This window comes from Eleutherodactylus coqui, chromosome 4 (genome assembly GCF_035609145.1).
Source record: "Eleutherodactylus coqui strain aEleCoq1 chromosome 4, aEleCoq1.hap1, whole genome shotgun sequence".
Taxonomy (NCBI): domain Eukaryota; kingdom Metazoa; phylum Chordata; class Amphibia; order Anura; family Eleutherodactylidae; genus Eleutherodactylus; species Eleutherodactylus coqui.
Window position 1 is genome coordinate 200,807,003 of NC_089840.1, and position 24,198 is coordinate 200,831,200.

A 24,198-nucleotide genomic window follows, 5' to 3' on the forward strand; every position below is an offset into this window, starting at 1 on the left:
TTTATGACATGCCATGAATGCCAACACTAAACTGTTCTGCACATTAATTAGTATGGACTGGTTTGTAGTCACTATGATATTTTACTGGAGTAACTGATGTTCGGCTCACAGTGATGATGAGACAGTCGGACACAGGCTTCAATCACATAAACGTATATCGGCCATGTTTTCATGGCCAGCCAATATACGCTACCCATCTGATGCATTGGTTTCCAATGACTCAGTTCCAATGGAGTCATTGGAAAAACTGAGTCATTGGAACTGAGTCGGCTGGAAAAAATAGTGCATACGGTGCACATTCCGGTCATCCGCTTTTACGCTGGCCCGAACAGATAGTTCTGGAACAATCTTCCATATTCCGGCCGGTCCTATTGACTTTTATGGAAGCCTATGGGAGCTGCCGGAAAAGGGAGGTGAAAGGGAGTTTAGCAGCGTCTCTGCTAAACTCCCTCCCCCTTTCCTGCTGTTGGCAAAGGGAGGGGGCGGGGCACTATATATGGTATGGGAGTGGGCAATGGAAGGTATTTTATAGAGCACCATCCATTGGTTAAGTACATGTTGTTGCTCAAAAACATTTATTGCACATAAGGTGCCAATTTGTAATTCAAAAAAGGAAAACTAGAGATTTCTCTATGAGAAACGTTTAAAAAGGAAAAAAAAACCAAAACTAACAAACCAAAAGTACAATGAACCTAAATGATAAGAACACTCTCGGCTCCTGAGTGATATGTACTACCACCTACTGGAACAAATGTCATATACACTGTTGCAGTTCAGTTTAATGTGTGTGGCCATGAATAGTCTTACCTGTTCATGGCCACCGATAGTAAATTTACGTAGCTGCTGGCTGGGCTTTGTGCAGCAGTGATATAAATTAATGTCACCCGCTCCAACAGTGATTGTGGCATCCCCACAGTGGGTAGAACACCTGCTACTAACAAACTGTTTGGGTGCCGTCATTGGGACTTGATTGGTTTAGGTCTCGATGATGTCATCACTGGAATCACAGCACTGCAAAGTTCGTATACGAGTGTCTTCAAACGTCGCTGATTTGCTGCAAGTTTTGTTGCAAAGATTGGTGCAGATCTGCAGCAAATTTCACCCCTTTAATTCAGTTGAAAGGGAGAAATCTACAACAAAATTGGCAGCAAATTAGCAACGTGTGAACACACTCCTATACAAACTTTCCCGACCCTTCAGCGCTGCATTAGCATTTTTCCTGGGCTCTCTTGTCGGTGTGAGATCAGAGAACACAGTATGTAAAACAGCAGACATTAACCTATTACACACAGTAACCCCACATTGACCTCTTCTATTACAATCATCTATACTATTTTGGTAGTTCAGTATAGGGTTAATTTTTAAGAATTTATCTAGAAATAGATTACATTTATAAGTGCGCGTTCACATGTTGCGGATCTGCAGCATATTTTAAGCTGTGGATTTTGGTGCAAATCCGCACCAAATTCTGCATCAAATTCCACACCATTTAGCGCAGTTTCAGATGGCCGTATGCGCAACTAGACTCACGGCTATGGAGTGTAATTGCACATGGATGTTTTTTTTTCTCTTCTGGACATTTAAACTCGGCGCCATAGTGCAGGATTTTAAAAAAACTGCGGGAAGATAGCTCCTGCCCTATTAACTACACACAACTACTAGTATTTTCCCCCATCTCCCCACTAATGGGGGAATTCCTTCTTCTCCCTTGCAGGAGAACCCCTCTCTCCCCGCTATGGGGGAATTCCTTTTCCCCCCACTGCAGGGGAACCTTGGCATCTGCGCTGCTGGAGAATTCCTTCTTCTCCTCTGTAGGGGGAGCTGCAGCACTTTTTTACTAAGGGTGCGGGCAGACGAGCGTAGGCGTATTTACGTTCGCACGAGCGCAACGTATAATCGCCCGAGAGAACATTTTTCACCGATCACGACCAGAGCTAGAAAGCGTATTTTCGTTTGTTCCTACTTTGCAAACGGTCTTTTCGGCGATCGAATATGCGTTGGCGCGTATTTCGGTCGCATATGTTCCGGTTTTTTTTCGGGTTGCCGTTTTTACGCGCCGTAAAATCGCCCATGTGAACGAATACATTTGAAACCATTGCCACAGATGGTCACGTATATACGTTTGGTCGCAAAAACGCGCCGTTTATGCGCTCGTCTGCTCGCACCCTAAAACACACAGCTCCCAATTGTGTAAATGGGCAATTTCACCGCTAATTAAGCTCAGCAACTGGATAGCAGGAAATCATCCATTCACACAATTTTGCGCAGCTAGCTTCTGCGTAATTTGTAGCCTGTGTGAATAAGCCCTTAAGGTGCATCCTGCAGAAATAGTCTGTTAAAGTGACATAAACAAGACTTCCAAATTTTGACCAGGTCATTAAGGGTGGTATCACTTGGAACGTAAGTATATTTATGCGTGCATTTGTGCCATATTTGCACTCACTCACATATGTGTATTTTACTGTGTTTTCGTGCATGCAAAAAAAAACCACTCAAGCATGCTCCTATTTATTGAAATGGGCAATTAAGTTAATTAGTTCAATGTGTGCTATTTTTGTGCACAAATGTGCAGGAATATACAGCATTCTGCATTTTCTTTTTGCATAGTCGAAATGCGCATGCAAAATGTAAACAAAACCATTGAAAGCCATAGGTTCTATTTACTGTGTATTGTGCATGCAAATATGTTTGTGTCACAGAGGCCTATGGCACAAACAGGCTTGGTCTGGAAGGGGTTAACTGAGCTACAATATATAGTTATAGTAAAATCAGGTTCACTTATCCCATTAAACTGCAATATTCCTTGGGCCCCACAGACTCCCCGGTCAGCAGAGCTGCAGCAGTACCACCACCTGCAGGTACTACGGTACCATCATTTTTATATGGGATTGAAAAAATTCTGACTCCGGTTGGAGTTTATTTAGTAATTTTCTACAAATTTGGTTGCAATTTTCATTGAAGTTGCATAAATATTGCAGCAATATAGTGTAAATCCAGGAGCGTAACTAGTAACCACGGGACCCCGTAGCAAAACCGGGAACAGGGCCACTGGCACCACCTGCAGGATACAGTAAGCTTAATGATCATCTCTCCGGTGGCGTGTATTTACACGGGTGATTTTCACACACGATTTATGTGCAGTGCGAGATGCGTAGAAATTGCAAGTGAAAAGAACCCATTATTTGAAACGGGGTAACCTACATGAGCGAAATGTCTCACACGATGATAGTGTGAAAGAGAAAAATTGTAGCATGACCCTTGGTGCCACCAGCCAATAGAAACACACTTAAATGAAACTATATTGATAACAGCAGAGCCATTTCATTCTTTGGCCACAAGGTGGTGCTGGAATTCCACAGAACAAAGAACTGCATGAAATAATATTAAACAACATGTAAATAACTTAGCAAAGTGGGGCACAGCGAGCCACAGTAAGACTTTGTTATCATTAGCAAGGAGTGCAGGTTTGTATAGTATGCCCTCCTGACTCATTGGCTGCAAAGCGGAGCTCTCTGATAAATCTGCTTACCTGTCAATTGGACTCAACTAGCAGACCAGGGTACCCCTGAGCCAGATTAAGGGGATAGGCATACAGGAATAATACACAATTGCCATAAAGCTACTTCCAGTGTTAAAACGATGAACAATGAATGATGTCAGTGGGTGGAGGAAACATAGCAGTACCCATTAACAGTGAGCAGAGAGAGACCGCCCACTTGACAGATTGAAAGTACTGGGAAGTGCATCTAACATAGATTGGTGTAGCAATGGGAGTGTGCACAAAGGTGCAACAGAGCTGTGGCTACAAAGGTACTGTTGTACCTTGACGCCACCAAAAGCTAGGGGTTTGACAGGGCTTAGATGGAGGAACGCCCCTGTCACACCCCTAGCTTCCGATTAGCTGCCTACCCAGCACAGCTCAGAGGCCAAGAGCAGCGTGGAAGGAGTTTGTGTTAGAATTGAGGGTTAGGGTTAGTTTCACTGTTAAGCTTACTTTACTAGCTGTTAATGGTTCCATGTAAGAGCCAGCTGGCATTAACATGGAAGTATTGACACCTAATAATGTAAGCCTAACAGTGAAACTAACCCTAACCCTCCATCCCAGGCAAAAGGGAGTGCACGCTCCTCGGACCTTGACGCCGGTGTCCCCTGCATTCAGAACCCCCGCCACCCGGCGCCACCAGCACCTTGCTGCCCATGTTAGCTAATGTCCCCTGATGTCTGAAGCCACCCACCCCCACCGTGGGTGCTGCAGCCGCCGTGCCATCAGCTACTAAGGCAGAAAGGGGGGGTGAGTTGCAGCACCCGGGAGGCCCTGCACGCCTTAAGGGGAGAGAGCAGGAGGTGAGGACAATGCACAGTGCCACCGTTACTCACCGCAGCCAGCGGGGACTATTCAGTGCAGGGCAGCAGAAGACATAGCGGCGGAGGGGTGAATCCAGCGTATCAGCTGTGCGTCAGAGTGGTGAGTGCAGCCAATGAGCCACAGGGGGCCTGACTTGGGTGTCAAGCTCCCTAACTCTTGGCTACACCCACCACTTCCGGTGGCATCAAGGTACAACAGTACCCTACAAAGCTATAGGTGGCCCTGCTGATCAGAGGTGCTGACTAGTCCTCTTTAATCCCTTAGGCTGCTTTCACATGGCAGGGAAAATCACGCGAGATTTGTGTGTTGCAAGATTTTACCCATGTGGTGGTTGAACGGACATATTTTTTTTATTCCTTGTCCACCACAATTATTTTTGCTGCATTTTTTTCCATGACATATAGGACTATTAGTTTATATTAGAGATGAGCGAACGCGTTCGTCCGAGCTTGATATTCGTGCGAATATTAGGGTGTTCGGGATGTTCGTTATTCGTAACGAACACCATGCGGTGTTCTGGTTACTTTCACTTCCTTCCCTGAGACGTTAGCGCGCTTTTCTGGCCAATTGAAAGACAGGGAAGGCATTACAACTTCCCCCTGCAACGTTTAAGCCCTATACCACCCCCCTGCTGTGAGTGGCTGGCGAGATCAGGTGTTCGCCTAATATAAAAGTCGGCCCCTCCCGCGGCTCGCCTCAGATGCGGTGTGAGTTAGATGAGGGACAGTGCTGTTTATACCGGAGCTGCTGTAGGGAAAGAATTGGTAGTTAGTGTAGGCTTCAAGACCCCCCAAAGGTCCTTATTAGGGCCACTGATAGCTGTGTGTTGGCTGCTGTCAGCAGTGGGATTTTTTTTTTTCTCAAAATCGCCTCTGCAGACCGTTGCACCTGGCATTAGGGACAGAAGTGCTGCATAGGCAGGGAGAGTGTTAGGAGTGAGTGTAGCCTTCAAGAACCTCAACGGTCCTTTCTAGGGCCATATTTATCCGTGTGCAGTACTGTCCAGGCTGCTGTTAGCTGTGCTGCATTTTTTTTGGGCTTCTCAAAATCGCCTCTGCAGAGCATTCCACCCTCCATTGATACTGCAGGGAAAGAATTGTATAGGCAGGGCCACAACACAGTTATTATTCATAGAATATACGCAGTGCTGCCTGTTGGTGGGAAAAAACTGAAAACAAATCTATTTGTCCAGCCTCTGTCCGTCCTAACGCCTGTGGACACGTGTGAGCTGCGTGAAAAACATTGCTAAATCATACGCACCCAGCTACGCTTTACTGCTGGCTTCGCCATTTGCTTTCCTTAATTGGGAAAAAAATACCTGCTCTGCCAGAGTTATAATAACTCTGCTACCCTCACGTTCTGTGACACATAAGCAGGGACACAGCACAGTTATTAAACTTCTCATGTTCATTGAATATACGCAGTGCTGCCTGTTGGTGGGAAAAAACTGAAAACAAATCTATTTGTCCAGCCTCTGTCCGTCCTTACGCCTGTGGAGACGTGTGAGCTGCGTGAAAAACATTGCTAAATCATACGCACCCAGCTACGCTTTACTGCTGGCTTCGCCATTTGCTTTCCTTAATTGGGAAAAAAATACCTGCTCTGCCAGAGTTATAATAACTCTGCTACCCTCACGTTCTGTGACACATAAGCAGGGACACAGCACAGTTATTAAACTTCTCATGTTCATTGAATATACGCAGTGCTGCCTGTTGGTGGGAAAAAACTGAAAACAAATCTATTTGTCCAGCCTCTGTCCGTCCTTACGCCTGTGGAGACGTGTGAGCTGCGTGAAAAACATTGCTAAATCATACGCACCCAGCTACGCTTTACTGCTGGCTTCGCCATTTGCTTTCCTTAATTGGGAAAAAAATACCTGCTCTGCCAGAGTTATAATAACTCTGCTACCCTCACGTTCTGTGACACATAAGCAGGGACACAGCACAGTTATTAAACTTCTCATGTTCATTGAATATACGCAGTGCTGCCTGTTGGTGGGAAAAAACTGAAAACAAATCTATTTGTCCAGCCTCTGTCCGTCCTTACGCCTGTGGAGACGTGTGAGCTGCGTGAAAAACATTGCTAAATCATACGCACCCAGCTACGCTTTACTGCTGGCTTCGCCATTTGCTTTCCTTAATTGGGAAAAAAATACCTGCTCTGCCAGAGTTATAATAACTCTGCTACCCTCACGTTCTGTGACACATAAGCAGGGACACAGCACAGTTATTAAACTTCTCATGTTCATTGAATATACGCAGTGCTGCCTGTTGGTGGGAAAAAACTGAAAACAAATCTATTTGTCCAGCCTCTGTCCGTCCTTACGCCTGTGGAGACGTGTGAGCTGCGTGAAAAACATTGCTAAATCATACGCACCCAGCTACGCTTTACTGCTGGCTTCGCCATTTGCTTTCCTTAATTGGGAAAAAAATACCTGCTCTGCCAGAGTTATAATAACTCTGCTACCCTCACGTTCTGTGACACATAAGCAGGGACACAGCACAGTTATTAAACTTCTCATGTTCATTGAATATACGCAGTGCTGCCTGTTGGTGGGAAAAAACTGAAAACAAATCTATTTGTCCAGCCTCTGTCCGTCCTTACGCCTGTGGAGACGTGTGAGCTGCGTGAAAAACATTGCTAAATCATACGCACCCAGCTACGCTTTACTGCTGGCTTCGCCATTTGCTTTCCTTAATTGGGAAAAAAATACCTGCTCTGCCAGAGTTATAATAACTCTGCTACCCTCACGTTCTGTGACACATAAGCAGGGACACAGCACAGTTATTAAACTTCTCATGTTCATTGAATATACGCAGTGCTGCCTGTTGGTGGGAAAAAACTGAAAACAAATCTATTTGTCCAGCCTCTGTCCGTCCTTACGCCTGTGGAGACGTGTGAGCTGCGTGAAAAACATTGCTAAATCATACGCACCCAGCTACGCTTTACTGCTGGCTTCGCCATTTGCTTTCCTTAATTGGGAAAAAAATACCTGCTCTGCCAGAGTTATAATAACTCTGCTACCCTCACGTTCTGTGACACATAAGCAGGGACACAGCACAGTTATTAAACTTCTCATGTTCATTGAATATACGCAGTGCTGCCTGTTGGTGGGAAAAAACTGAAAACAAATCTATTTGTCCAGCCTCTGTCCGTCCTTACGGGCGGTGGAGACGTGTGAGCTGCGTGAAGAACAGTGCTAAATCATACGCACCCAGCTACGCTTTACTGCTGGCTTCGCCATTTGCTTTCCTTAATTGGGAAAAAAATACCTGCTCTCCAAGAGTTATAATAACTCTGCTACCCTCACGTTCTGTGACACATAAGCAGGGACACAGCACAGTTATTAAACTTAGATAATTCATTCACTAGAGGCAGTGGGGCCTTTCGTTTTCCAAAAAGGGCAAAAATTATATTTGGCCTGCAGTCTTGCGCCAATTTATTTCCTGTCTGTGAAATCAAATCACTGGTAATACAGCATGCTGAGGGGTAGGGGTAGGCCTAGAGGACGTGGACGCGGCCGAGGACGCGGAGGGCCAAGTCAGGGTGTGGGCACAGGCCAAGCTCCTGATCCAGGTGTGTCGCAGCCGACTACTGCGCGATTAGGAGAGAGGCACGTTTCTGGCGTCCCCACATTCATCGCCCAATTAATGGGTCCACGCGGGAGACGGTTATTAGAAAATGAGCAGTGTGAGCAGGTCCTGTCCTGGATGGCAGAAAGTGCTTCGAGCAACCTATCGTCTACCCGCAGTTCTGCGCCGTCCACTGCTGCCAATCCGAATCCTCTGTCTGCTGCTCCTCCTTCCTCCCAGCCTCCTCACTCCACTACAATAACACCTGCTCAGGAGCGGGAGCACTCCCAGGAACTGTTCTCGGGCCCCTGCTTAGATTGGGCAGCAGCGGTTCCTCTCCCACCAGAGGAGTTTATCGTCACTGATGCCCAACCATTCGAAAGTTCCCGGGGTCCGGGGGAAGAGGCTGGGGACTTCCGCCAACTGTCTCAACAACTTTCTGTGGGTCAGGAGGACGATGACGATCAGACACAGTTGTCTTGCAGTGAGGTAGTAGTAAGGGCAGTAAGTCCCAGGGAGCAGCGCACAGAGGATTCGGAGGAAGAGCAGCAGGACGATGAGGTGACTGACCCCACCTGGTGTGCAACGCTTACTCAGGAGGACAGGTCTTCAGAGGGGGAGTCAAGGGCATCAGCAGGGCAGGTTGCAAGAGGCAGTGCGGTGTCCAGGGCCAGGGGTAGAGGCAGGGCCAGACCGAATAATCCACCAAGTGTTTCCCAAAGCGCCCCCTCGCGCCATGCCACCCTGCGGAGGCCGAGGTGCTCTAAGGTCTGGCAGTTTTTCACAGAGACGCCTGACGACCGACGAACAGTGGTGTGCAACCTTTGTCGCGCAAAGCTCAGCCGGGGAGCCAACACCAACAGCCTCACCACCACCACCATGCGCAGACATATGATGGCCAAGCACCCCGCAAGGTGGGACAAAGGCCGTTCACCGCCTCCGGTTTGCACCCCTGCCTCTCCCCCTGTGCCCCAACCTGCCACTGAGATGCAACCCCCCTCTCAGGACACAGGCACTACCGCCTCATGGCCTGCACCCACACCCTCATCTCCGCTGTCCTCGGCCCCATCCAGCAGTGTAGTTCAGCGCACCGTTCAGCCGTCGCTTGCGCAAGTGTTCGAGCGCAAGCGCAAGTACGCCGCCACGCACCCGCACGCTCAAACGTTAACCGTCCGCATCGCAAAATTCATCAGCCTTGAGATGCTGCCGTATAGGGTTGTGGAAACGGAGTCCTTCAAAAGTATCATGGAGGCGGCGGCCCCGCGCTACTCAGTTCCCAGTCGCCACTACTTTTCCCGATGTGCCGTCCCAGCCCTGCACGACCACGTCTCCCGCAACATTGTGCGCGCCCTCACCAACGCGGTTACTGCCACGGTCCACTTAACTACGGACACGTGGACAAGCACAGGCGGGCAGGGCCACTACATCTCCCTGACGGCACATTGGGTGAATTTAGTGGAGGCTGGGACAGAGTCAGAGCCTGGGACCGCTCACGTCCTACCCACCCCCAGAATTGCGGGCCCCAGCTCGGTGCTGGTATCTGCGGAGGTGTATGCTTCCTCCACTAAAGCACCCTCCTCCTCCTCCTCCTCCTCTGTCTCACAATCAAGATGTGTTAGCAGCAGCATGTCGCCAGCAGTCGGTGTCGCGCGGTGTGGCAGCACAGCGGTGGGCAAGCGTCAGCAGGCCGTGCTGAAACTACTCAGCTTAGGCGATAAGAGGCACACGGCCCACGAACTGCTGCAGGGTCTGACACAGCAGACCGACCGCTGGCTTGCGCCGCTGAGCCTCCAACCGGGCATGGTCGTGTGTGACAACGGCCGTAACCTGGTGGCGGCTCTGCAGCTCGGCAGCCTCACGCACGTGCCATGCCTGGCCCACGTCTTTAATTTGGTGGTTCAGCGCTTTCTGAAAAGCTACCCACGCTTGTCAGACCTGCTCGTAAAGGCGCGCCGGCTCTGCGCACATTTCCGCAAGTCCCACACGGACGCTGCCACCCTGCGCACCCTGCAACATCACTTTAAGCTGCCAGTGCACCGACTGCTGTGCGACGTGCCCACACGGTGGAACTCTACGCTCCACATGTTGGCCAGGCTCTATGAACAGCGTAGAGCTATAGTCGAATACCAACTCCAACATGGGCGGCGCAGTGGGAGTCAGCCTCCTCAATTCCTTTCAGAAGAGTGGGCCTGGTTGGCAGACATCTGCCATGTCCTTGGTAATTTTGAGGAGTCTACCCAGGTGGTGAGCGGCGATGCTACAATCATTAGCGTCACCATTCCTCTGCTATGCATCTTGAGAAATTCCCTGCAAACCATAAAGGCAGCTGCTTTGCGCTCGGAAACGGGGGCGGGGGAAGACAGTATGCCGCTGGATAGTCAGGGCACCCTCCTGTCTATTTCTCAGCGCGTACAGGAGGAGGAGGAGGAGCATGAGGAGGATGAGGAGGAGGGGGAAGAGACAGCTTGGGCCGCTGCTGACGGTACACCGGCTGATTGCCTGTCATCCTTTCAGCGTGTATGGCCTGAGGAGGAGGAGGAGGAGGAGGAGGATCCTGAAAGTGATCTTCCTAGTGAAGACAGCCATGTGTTGCGTACAGGTACCCTGGCACACATGGCTGACTTCATGTTAGGATGCCTTTCTCGTGACCCTCGCGTTGCACGCATTCTGGCCACTACGGATTACTGGGTGTACACACTGCTCGATCCACGGTATAAGGAGAACCTGCCCACTCTGATTCCCGAAGAGGAAAGGGGTTCGAGAGTGTTGCTATACCACAGGACCCTTGCGGACAAGCTGATGGTAAAATTCCCAGCCGACAGCGCTAGTGGCAGAAGGCGCAGTTCCGAGGGCCATGTTGCAGGGGATGTGCGTAGATCGAGCAGCATGTACATCCCAGGCAGTGCAACAGTCTTTAAGGGCCTGGCCAGCTTTATGGCTCCCCACCAAGACTGTGTCACCGCTCCCCAGTCATGGCTGAGTCGGCGGGAGCACTGCAAAAGGATGGTGAGGGAGTACGTAGCGGATCGCACGACCATCCTTGGTGACGCCTCTGCCCCCTACAACTACTGGGTGTCGAAGCTGGACACGTGGCCTGAACTAGCCCTGTATGCCCTTGAGGTGCTTGCTTGTCCTGCGGCTAGCGTCTTGTCGGAAAGGGTGTTTAGTGCGGCTGGGGGAATCATCACAGATAAGCGTAGCCGCTTGTCAACCGACAGTGCCGACAGGCTAACACTCATCAAGATGAACAAAGGCTGGATTTCCCCAGACTTCTGTTCTCCACCAGCGGACAGCAGCGATACCTAAGCAATACGTAGGCTGCACCCGCGGATGGAAGCTACGTTCTCTCTCACCATCCAAAACGGGGACATTTCTGCTTCATCAATCTGTGTCTAATATTCCTCCTCCTCCTCCTCCTGCTCCTCCTCCTGAAACCTCACGTAATCACGCTGAACGGGCAATTTTTCTTAGGGCCACAAGGCTCACTCAAATAATTTTTCAGAACAATTTTTATAAGTTTCAATTAGCTTAAAAGCGTTGGAACTTTAACTTGAACCAATTTTTTGTTACACTGGGCTGCCTCCAGGCCTAGTTACCACTTAAGCCACATTAGCCAAAGCGATTCACCTGCCATCTTGGTTGGGCATGGCCAATTTTTACTGAGGTACATTAGTACTGTTGGTACACCAAGTTTTTGGGGCCCTCACCTACAGTGTAATCATAGTAATTTCTATGTTCTTCGCCTGCACTCATGGTACAGAAAGGTGTGTGGGGTTGGCCTACACTTTAGCTACATAAATGTCACTTGTGCCTTGGCTATACTAAGGCTACTGAAATGGAACTAAGACTATACTGCTATACTGCTATACTGCTGCTTCAGAATTGTTACTGGGGCCTGTCTTGAGTGCTACTATTGCTTACATGGAACGAAGACTGCGCTCCCGCTATACTGCTGCTTCAGAATTGTTACTGGGGCCTGTCTTGAGTGCTACTATTGCTTACATGGAACGAAGACTGCGCTCCCGCTATACTGCTGCTTCAGAATTGTTACTGGGGCCTGTCTTGAGTGCTACTATTGCTTACATGGAACGAAGACTGCGCTCCCGCTATACTGCTGCTTCAGAATTGTTACTGGGGCCTGTCTTGAGTGCTACTATTGCTTACATGGAACGGACACGTGGAGAGGACACGTAGTGCCTCAAAAACATCCCCCTCCTCCTCCAACAGGGAAAACATTGTTGGCAAATGCCTTTGCATTGGTTCGTCTGGTGGCAGTCCAAGAATTTCACCTTTACCGACACTACAAGAGAGCCCCCCCACCATCCCCCCGCCACGGCCCACTTAATCCTGGCCACATTCCGAAAACCAACAAAATACAACCGTGGTACTAGGTCCGCAGTCACCACCACATTACCACCAACGCGGTTACTGTTAAGGTGCATATAACCACGGACACGTGGAGAGGACACGTAGTGCCTCAAAAACATCCCCCTCCTCCTCCAACAGGGAAAACATTGTTGGCAAATGCCTTTGCATTGGTTCGTCTGGTGGCAGTCCAAGAATTTCACCTTTACCGACACTACAAGAGAGCCCCCCCACCATCCCCCCGCCACGGCCCACTTAATCCTGGCCACATTCCGAAAACCAACAAAATACAACCGTGGTACTAGGTCCGCAGTCACCACCACATTACCACCAACGCGGTTACTGTTAAGGTGCATATAACCACGGACACGTGGAGAGGACACGTAGTGCCTCAAAAACATCCCCCTCCTCCTCCAACAGGGAAAACATTGTTGGCAAATGCCTTTGCATTGGTTCGTCTGGTGGCAGTCCAAGAATTTCACCTTTACCGACACTACAAGAGAGCCCCCCCACCATCCCCCCGCCACGGCCCACTTAATCCTGGCCACATTCCGAAAACCAACAAAATACAACCGTGGTACTAGGTCCGCAGTCACCACCACATTACCACCAACGCGGTTACTGTTAAGGTGCATATAACCAGTCTGACTGGGGCATGCAGACACCTTGACAGAATGAATAGTGTGTGGCACATAGGTTCCCCATTGCTATGCCCACGTGTGCAGCTCCTGATGGCGGTGGCACAGGATTGTATTTCTCATTGCTTCTGTACAGCATTGTGGGCTATCGCCCCGCCCCTATTAAAGAGGGTCGCTACCTAGCCGTGCCAACCCTGTGCAGTGTGTGCCTGCGGTCCCTCGTCGTGGCAGACGCACTTCTAAATAGACATGAGGGTGGTGTGGCATGAGGGCAGCTGAAGGCTGCGCAGGGACAGTTTGGTGTGCGCTGTGGGGGGGAGGGGGTGCGGTTGGGCAGCATGTAACTCAGGAGAAGTGGCAGTGGAGTGTCATGCAGGCAGTGATTGTGCTTTGTTGGAGGTAGTGTGGTGCTTAGCAAAGGTATGCCATGCTAATGAGCGCTTTTCAGAAGTAAAAGTTGTTGGGAGGGGGGGGGCCCACTCTTGCCGCTATTGTGGCTTAATAGTGGGACCTGTGAACTTAGGATGCAGCCCAACATGTAGCCCCTCGCCTGCCCTATCCGTCACTGTGTCATTCCCATCACTTTCCTGAATTGCCCAGATTTTCACACATGAAAACCTTAGCGAGCATCGGCGAAATACAAAAATGTTCTGGTCGCCCATTGACTTCAATGGGGTTCGTTGTTCGAAACGAACCCTCGAGCATCACGGGAAGTTCGTTACGAATAACGAACACCCGAACATTTTGGTGTTCGCTCATCTCTAGTTTATATCTTTTTTTCACTGAATTTTTTTTGTCCGTTTTTGGTTTTACTACAGGTAAAAAGCTAAAAAATAGTTAAAAGGTCTAGGTGTTTATTTTTAAAATGAATATATTTATGCAAAAAATAAAGTACAGGAATGGGTTCCCTAATTTCTTTTGGATGTTTTGATATATAGTTTATATAATCTCAGATTACAGGGTGTATACGACAACGGTTTAGGTTGGCGTCGGCGGTGGGTCACTTTCTTTTTTTATACATATGTGTATTTTTATTTTATTCTGTTATTTTTTTACCATCTATATGAGATGTCATATAAGACCTCTGGGGATCATACACATTGCCTTTTTTTATTTTCCACTGTAGCTGGAGCATCCATAGGAGCCCCAGTTACATCAGTCATTAACAGAGCTGATCTGGGTCTGCTAAGACCCTGCAGCTCTGTCATGACAGGGGGCACCCGGAAGTCACGTGATTGTTGGATCGAGTAGTCGAAGTGACACTTCCACTTTCTCTATTATCTACATAATGATCATTAAGCGCTATGTAGCCTGCAAAGCAAAAGTGGTTAAAAAATAAATAAAAAAATTGCTTCTGTCTTCTCCTCCGGGTCCTTGGCTGTCACTAACAGATAAAGACTCGACGTAATATATTGCTGATGCCATATTTTTTACTATCGGCCAGGATTAAAGCCCAGGACTAAGCGCTGTACATTTATTTGTCCTTATAGGAATAACAGAATCCGTTGGAACTGAGTTTACACTCTGTAACAGGTTCCCAGCTACAATGTACCGCAATACTGGTGTTTCTTTATGTAGAGAGGGGGTTTTCCACCCTCTTGTTACATTACTGTACACAGGCTGAGATGAGAAGCAGGAACAGCGAGTGTAAATGTCTAGGTGAGAGCAGCCCTTGACTTTCAGGCCAGAATTTCGCTATGAGTCATGTTTACACATTCTAATCTTTGCACCTGGATGGATTCACTTCCACGGCTCCACATCCCGTCCGGCAGCCAAGAATATGCTGGAACACAAAGGCGCAGCTGGGATGGTAAATAATCTCCACAAGTAAACTCCTGCTTTATCCTTTTTAGTTTTGTGGCTTTGTTTTAGGATTTGATTGTTCATAAAATGCTAATATTAAAATTAGCCCGGCAGAACGACTAGTTATTGTCCTCTGATATTAACCCCTTCAGGACAAGGCCTTTTTTTTTCATTTTTTGTTTTTTCCTTCCCACTTAAAAATAATTTATCTATCAACGAAGCTGTCTGAGAGCTTGTTGCTTTTTGCAGGATGAGTTGTATTCTTCAATGCTGCTATTCAGTATACAATATAACATACTGAAAAACCTGTAAAAAATTCTAAGTGGAGTGAAATGAAAAAAAAATTGACATTCCGACATCTTTGTTGCTTTTAGGGCTTATTTACAGGAGCATATATCGGGAGTCCGACATACGCTTCCATTTGAGCAGTCCCCCCCCCCCCCCCCCCCTCTGCTTTTCTCCTCCCCTCCAAGCAGTTTGCATTGGGAGTGGGACCTACGGGTGTGGAGCTTCCTTTCATCCAATTCACTTTAATAGCAGACGTTTCCGCTGTTTCTATGTGTGAGCCCATCTTTAGGGCTTATTCACACGTCAGTATTTTACATCAGTATTGTGAGCCAAAACCAGGAGCGGATCCAAAATACGGAAGAAATGCAAATCTTTCCATTATACTTTCTTTCTGCACTTCAGGTTTTGATTTACAAAATGCTGACTTGTGAATAAGCCCCCAAAGCTGGCTTCACACAGGGTAGATCTGCAGTGGAGTGTCCGCAGCAGATATTCTGCAGCAGACTAGTAGTTGAAATTATGTCCCAAAACCCGCGCCATTTGGTGTAGATTTTGACAAAGGTTATACTGTGTATTTTCACGTTTCTGCAGCATATTTTCTCATAACTCCACATTGTGCTTTTCCATTGTCTAAGGCTTTATTCACACAACAGCTTTCACGCGGTAATTTAGCCACATTTTCACGCCACTAAAAAAATCGCGTCCATCTGAGGCATTAGATTCCAATGCATTCGTTCACATGGGCGATTTTGCGGCATGTAAAAACGTTGCGTCATAAAAAATGGCATACGTGACCAAAATCAGCAAGCGAAATTATATGCTGATGGAAGAGATAGGTCTTGCTCTATCTTTCAGCCGATATACGCTGGCACCTATGGGAGCTGGAAAAATAGACAGGGGGAGGCAGTTTAGCAGCGTCCAATGCAAGGAAAAGCTTACAGGTGACTATTTAGGCATTTGAAGGCATTCTGAGGATTTATGCCAGGCGAGGGTTTTCCGGGGTGCGACGTATTTTTTCTATAATACATCGCACCCAGCTGTGTGAATAGACAAGAAAACGCTAATTAAGCTCAGGACTTGATTGCGTTATTTCTTCATTTACACGATTTAATGGTGTGTGTGTGGGTGACTGTAAAAACGGGAAGGAGCCCTACAGGATGCTGCCAGCACTGGCTGGACAGGGACAGATCGTGTAGGGACATAACCCTGATGAGTAATACAGTCGCCAATTTTCTTCATAAGATTTCTAGGAGGAACAACTGAGGAATGGCACAAAGCTGAAAAGTATTTACTAAAACTGACTGGTCTGGAAAGCTGATTCATCACCTTTATAACAGCCCGTTAGTATGAAAATGATTCACGGGTCAATCATGTAACTCATGACAGCCGGTAGTCTTGGTTACTTAGACATGTTAGTTACTGAGTTGGCAAACAGGCTCTTCAGCCAATGAGCTCCTAGAAGGGAATGTATGAAGAGTATTCAATACATGCCTTCATCTTAAAGAAGCCCTGACAGTTCCCTGTGTATATTATAAGGAAGAAGTAACAGTTATGGAGCATCATGTCTTAGAATGCTGCACTGTGCTGTTCCTCTGTTATTCCTCCTACAAATGTATTAGTCAACTGGGAATTACCAGTTGTGGGTGTTTCTACACAATGGGTAATGGCCATTTAAACGGGACGAACTGTCAGGCAAACAATGCTGACACTCGTCTCAGTGATGCTCGCTCTGGTGCTGTTACACAGCTCACAGCGCTGCCAACATGGAGGCGGAGCATCTGAGGAGTGTTCTCCCTCCACCCACCTCCATTTATGACCAATTGCTGTTTATACTGAACGACACATTGTTTTGTTTTCTGCATGAAGAAACGTAACAATTCTCATTCAGTCACTGCAATCATCATTGGAAAAAGGTCGTAGGATCAGCGTCATCGTGTAGCAACTTTGTAGCATTATCTGTAATGCGCGTGTGCACAGGCACATCCACAGTACAGAAGCGGATTCCGCGTCTGCCGTATGCAGGAGCCCTAAGAAAACTGCAAACAAGCATGCGGGGGTCTCCGGACAGACACAGGGTTGGATTCCGCTGCAGTATCCCGCATGCAGAATCGGACCTGGTCATGTTCAGGCGGGGCATTAACCCTTTGCAATCCAATTTTGGATTCAGGGTTTCCTACGAGGCTTTCTCTTTCTGCCATTTTACAATGGTGCCATCTGCTGGCTAGAGCCAGTACTGCAGTATATGGCATGCTGGAGAGGCCACCGACAACAGAGCGGACAGTAATATACCCTGCCGGATGTCTTCTGACATCAGAGCTGTACAGACTTCAAGCAGAATGTTGGAAGACGTCAGACAGTGGATTTGAAAGGGTTAATGGCTCCACTGTGTGGAATAGCTGTATAAAGAGAAGAAACATCCTGGTAATCTAAGACTAGTGAGCAGACCATTCTAATTTATCTAAAACCTGTAACAGGGTTTTGGTATCTGTAATGTAGCCTGGAATTTTGGTGCCAATGGTTGTTCTAGATTATTATCAAGCCATATACTGAGGCCTTCAAACAATGAGCCATTACTATATATACACAGCTGTCAATCACTGATAGCTCCGCCCATTGGACTGTTCAGCTCAGAATGTGCAGAGATATAAATGAATATAATACAAGTTCTACTGAATCTTTCCCCATAAACCTATATATCAATCTGCTCAGCTCCGCCGGCTCTATAACATCATGCCTGCAGTCAGGAAGCATGTTTCAGCTGACAGATCCCTTTAAGAATGCACACAAAAACAAAGAGGCGGTGGTAGGGAAACGAGAGCATACGAAGCCAACAGGAAACCGTTCTAAACTGCCAAGGCACGCAGCCTGCTATGAAGGGCACATGTGCCTTCATATCACATCATCACACATCTATGTCATCCACAATCTACTCAAGGGAAGTGATCCGTAGAAAATGATTCATTTGCAATAGAAATGTTTGGCCGAACTAGAAATGACATAAATGGCAAATTACCAGGCTCTTCCTTTCCTTTTTGTGATATGGACATGAAACATTGACAGTGCTGTGTCACTGATATGATGTGACGCATTGAAGGTGTTGCTTAGAACAAACAATAGCCAGTATAGTAATTAATTGCTCTAGTTGTTGTGGAACGACAGGACGTGACTGTTGTGACTCATTGTTTATGCTTTCCTGCTAATTTTGTGTAACGCTACATTTTATGTAATAAAATGAAGAAATCTGTAAAATAAAAGAAAAGCAACTATACTCACTACTTTTCTCCACCCAATGATACCCGTCTCTGCTAGCCATCCGATCACATGCCATGTGACCACTGCAGTCCTAGCGTTGGTACCCTTAAGGACAGTAATTGGCGGCAGTATCCATGTGCTTAGATAGCACATGATCGTGCTACCGAAAAGAAAGAGTAGTGTGGGAGGACTGGAGCAGGGTGGAGCAAAAGAGGTAAGTAGAGTCATGTTTTTCTATTTTTCAGCATTACCCTACTTTATAAAAAAAATTAAAGCTGCTCAACGACCCTTTTAAAAAAGAGTAGCTGTCATTCAATAAAGCTTTCATCGCCTAATCCATGATGAGTGTCCCATGTCTAGTGTCCAGCTGTCCAAACGGAAACCAAGTGACTATCCTACCAGAAGTTTTTGATCACTCCTATCAGTAGAATGGAGCGTGTCTTATTGGCATGTTATGTATCCTAAATCAAGCTACATAAGATGTAGACCCTTGGAGGTGTCAGCCATAGTTTGTGATGGGAACTGCACGCTATTGGATATACAGGTTATACCGCTGGACAGAAGCTGTCCATTACGAAGCCCAATGCGTCTACATTGGTGCAAGAAGCGTCGGCATTGGACAGTTGAGCATTGGAAGAATGTTCTATGGAGTGATGAATCACACTACTCCATCTTCAAAGCAAATGGAGGTACCTACGTGTGGATGACGCTTGGAGTGTGTTGTTACGTATGGTGGAGGTTTCGTTATGATCTGGTGAGGTTTTGGGTGGCATGGTCTTGGTCCGTTGGTGGTAGTGACAGGAACCATGAACACAGAGGTGTACCCTGACAATGTGTTGTCAACAATGTGTTAATACTTTGGAAATGGTCGGCCATACTTCCAACAAGACAACACGCCTTGTCACAAATCCAATGCTGTTTTATGTTGGTTTGAGGATATGGATGTTCCACAATTGGACTGGCTGCACAGAGTTCCGACCTGAACCCTACTGGAATGTAAGATGAGGTAATTTGAACAGCGTCCATCTTCTTCGAGAGAATTCGCCAGACATTTGCAGGATGAATAGAGGGAAATATGAGCTGAAGAGTTGTGCTTGATAAAGGAGGCTGAGTTTCTTCTGAAACGCATTGCACCCAACAACTGTTACCCCCTCCTTTTGTTATTTTTTTTTTTAATATATTGTTTAATGTCAATATAACTTCATTCATAAACCCCCAAAATCTCTATACATCCCTAATGTGGACTACTGATCTGGACCCCTGGAGAACATTGTTGTGGTAGTCTGCAGACCAGAATTAATTGGATGTTCTCAACGGAGACTCTCCATGTGAAATAAGTACATTGGCTCTTACTTTATCTTAATGTCTGTGATCCCTGGAGCGCTGTGTTTTGCTGATTAATTTTTATATTTACACTTATGATGAAATTGAGTGGTGCCGACTAGGCCCCCCCTTTCCATTGACTATAATGGCGCTCTGCTTGATTTCCAGCAGGCAGTCTGGCATTTTGCTGTAATTTACAAGACAGAATAGCTCTGCTTGTAGTATAGAATCTTCTCATATTGTTAATGCTGTACTTTGGGATCTAGCTGTGAGCAAGGCGGTAACCCTGTATACAGCCGCGAAATTGTACTGCGCATAATCGCGTGCTCACGCAGGTGGTCATGCGCACTTCACCTTTTTTGGGGGGTTTATATTTCCCACGCCATTGCTTAGCGATGATGCGGATACCTTCCACCCGTACACCATGTAATATGGTCTGCTTATATATCCCGACCATGGAGATCAATGGGCTCTATGTTGTGGATATTCACGGTAGAATAGAACATGCTGCGTTTTACTTTCCGCTTACGCTAATGTGATCGGAACTGCGTAATTTAATGCATTTGATTGATCCACGTATTACCGCAGATCATATGCTTGCGAAATCTGCAATTCAAATCCTGTCATGTGAGACCCGTCTTACTATGGGCCAGCCGTAGCCTGCGTGGCATGACATGAATTTAGGTACTTTGATGTATCCCTACTATAGCTCAGCGCCAGCCATGTCACAGAACCTGGTAATACATTTTCTCACTGCGCCCCCGGCAGGTCACTACAGCCCGCACTCATGGGTGACACATAGAAAAAGGTCTCATTTACTTTTTAGTAGAAATGCATGCTTCTTAAGATGGGAAGACAGCTGCGCACTGATAATATCTGTCTCCAGCTGTTGGAAATCATTCCCGCAGATGTCTGCCAGATATTTTCTTTTATACTTAAGTGTATGATTATGTCATTGTGGAGGAGTTTGCGTCAAAGGAAAACGGTTCTGGCCTGTACCCACCAATATTCGAGGTTCCTTTAGGAACTTCATTCACTGAATTCACTAAAATATAGAATGAACGTTGCAGAATGAGGCGCTGTAGTAACAACATATGTCCCACAAGCTCCGCCTGTTACCACCGGTTAACTAACAAAGAAAGGACGATGGATCTGCTCATCAGTCTGGTAATAGTAGGAAACAAGGATTTAGCAGCTTACTGTAAGGGCGACATCACACAAACATTTACGCAAATACGCTCACCACAGCACAGCGTATTAGCGCATGAGCGAGGACCATAATCAGCGTGTCTGCACATATTACTGTAATCTTTGTGCACACAAGGCCAGTTCAAATGCGCGTGACACACCTTTTCCGTGGAATTTAATAGCTATTTAAGCCTATGAGGTCCAGCTGTCATCTTTTCCCTGCGTCTCGTACATTGGCACACGCTTCCCCTTGTGTATTTTTGCACCTGCTGTAGGCTGCTATGGCACTTTTGCTGCGCAAAATGCAGGAAAATAGAGCAGGACCTATTTTTTTGTGCACGCACAAAATGTGCAAGAAAAATACGCTTGTGAGAATTAACCTATTGGGTTATTGTTCTTTGTGTTTAGCGGAAACACGGCCATGTGACACCGCACTCAGGAATAGAAGATGTCACATGTTTGATCAGTGAATGTTAGACAACCTCTGGCTCACTTGTATGGAGCAGCACGGTCAGCTATGCTTTTCACTATACATGTATACAAGATAAAAGGTACATGGTCAGTGTGTAGGCTTTTAATAGGACGTAATGGCTGACATATGAACTATAGGTTCCTAGAGTTACAAATCTCTGTGGCACATGTTTACATACCATTTCAAACTGTGCATGTATATTAATCTAAGGGCTAGTTTACACAGGCTTAAGTGCATTTCAGCTACATAAACACGTGACGGCGCATCATTCTCTTCACTGCACATGTGTGGCGGCGGCCAGCCGGCACATCCACAGTGTATCCGAGACAGGTACGTGGGGGTCACGAGCCGGCAAGGGGTCGGATTTGACTGCGAGATCTCACAGCCGGAATCCAACCTGGCCATGTGCATGCGGTCTATCTATCTATCTATCAATCCCTCTAATATCTATCTATCTATTCCTCTCATATCTATCTATCTATCTATCTATCTATCTATCTATCTATCTCGTTTCTATCTATTATCTATCTATCTCATATCTCTCTATCTATCTCATATCTCTCTATCTATCTCATATCTCTCTATCTATCTATCTATCCCTCTCATTATCTATCTATCTATCCCTCTCATTATCTATCTATCTATCTATCTATCTATCTATCTATCTATCCCTCTCAAATCTATTTATATATCTATCTCATAACTATCCCTCTCATATCTCTCTATCTCGCTTCTATCTATTATCTATCTATCTATCTATCTATCTATCTATCTATCTATCTATCTATCTATCTATCTATCTATCTATCCCTCTCATTATCTATCTATCTATCTATCTATCTATCCCTCTCAAATCTATTTATATATCTATCTCATAACTATCCCTCTCATATCTCTCTATCTCGCTTCTATCTATTATCTATCTATCTATCCATCCTTCTCATTATCTAGCTATCCCTCTCATATCTATTTATCTATCTCATATCTATCTATCTATCTATCTATCTATCTATCTATCTCAAGTCTATTTATATATCTATCTATCTCATATCTATCCCTCTCATAACTCTCTATCTCGTTTCTATCTATTATCTATCCCTCTCATATCTATCTATCCCTCTCATATCTATCTATCTATCTATCTATCTATCTATCTATCTATCGATCCCTCTCAAATCTATTTATATATCTATCTATCTATTTCTTATCTGTCCCTCTCATATCTATCTCTCTCAAATCTATCTCCTATTTATCCCTCTCATATCTATCTTATCTATCACTCCCTCTAATATCTATCTATCTATCTATCTATCTATCTATCCCTCCCTCTAATATCTATCTATCTATTTATCTATCTCATATCTATCTATCTATCTATCTATCTATCTCCTATCTATCTATCTCCTATCTATCTATCTATCTATCTATCTATCTATCTATCTATCTATCTATCTATCTATCTATCTATCTATCTATCTATCTATCTCATATCTATTTATCTATCTATCGCTCTAATATCTCTCTATCTTATATATATATATATATATATATATATATCTCTATTGAATTTGCCTTAATAATCTAGCTGTAGCAAAATAGAAACCCACAAGCTAGCACACGGCTCGTAGGGTCTTGGACAGCATTTCAGGAAAGCATAAGCTGTGGGCCAAAAATATTTTCAGGAAATGTTACGTTCCCAAATATACTCAGATTTGCTGAGCATGTGCAGTTTTCTCAGAGCCTACTCCAATTACCAATAGCCACAGGAAAAAACTCAAAGAAATGAGGTAATGGTGCGTCGTCTCTGGAAGAAGGTTACGCTTCACATTAGTCTTATTTTAACCAGCATCTAAAAAATAGACCGCCTTACCACAAAGTAACAATAGTGTCTGGATAGGAATATCTGCATGTGCTTCACAAAAGCAGTGCATAACTTAGCATAGTTTATCCAACTTTACACTCTCCTTGGGTATAAGGACCCTTATTACAATCAAATTCCTTTACATGTGCTGAATATAAATGAGCCGGCAGAGCTCAGAGCTCTTGGTCTGAACTTATTCCTGAGCTTCCAATCCCACAAACTATGTTCTCATGCTTTACAATCACTAATCAAGAGCATAACCAGTATGTGCTTAATATGTGCTTCCCCAAATCCCACTCTTAAGGCCGCTTCACACGGGCACATGCACAATTGCGCAAGCCTCAGCGCAACAGATTTGCGCATTGAATGAGGTTCATTTGCTCCATATTGACACATTTTAGTGTACTTTTTGCACACACAGGGCATGTTTATTTGTACGCAGCAGATGAACATGCCCTGATTTTAATGGGTATTTAGCCTAATGAGACCAGATGTTTTCTTTTTTTCACAGAATTACACAGCATATTGTGCATTTACGTGTGCATTGAGTGCACAATTGCACATCTCCCATAGACTTCTAGGGGGACCCTTGGTGTGCAAATGCCCACAAAACAGGAGCCCCAAAGTCCCTTCTATATGAGCAATAATTTATCATTCAAAAAATCCACTGGATCGTGCCAACGATTGAACGGCCAATGAGAATTCATTAACTTCTCGTTAGTCGTTCATTTTATACAGGCATAAAAATCACTGTTCGCTCTTTAACACATTGTTGCATGTAAACTGCAGTTGTTTAGTCTGTACCAGTGAATGTAAACGACTGAAAGATTTTCGAGCAAACGATTTAACTGCCTTTAGAAACAGGCTGCACAAGCGAACTTTGTCCCGTGCGAATGATAAATCGCCCCGTGTAAAAAGATTATAATTGGTGTCTAGAGGAAACCCCCATATTAACACTGTCAGCAGAAGATAATGGATGAGGAACTTAGAGATGGCAAACATTGAACAGAGGTCATTATCTACAACAGTAACTGGATGGTGTAACAGTTAGATGAGCTTGGAACACTAAA

General features: G+C 45.8%; 1 protein-coding gene across 1 annotated transcript in view; it reads right to left on the bottom strand.

Annotated features, from left to right (window-relative positions):
* The window catches only part of PALD1 (phosphatase domain containing paladin 1), a 237,879-nt gene that overhangs the window by 212,787 nt on the left and 894 nt on the right, over positions 1–24,198 (bottom strand). The window lies entirely within an intron of this gene.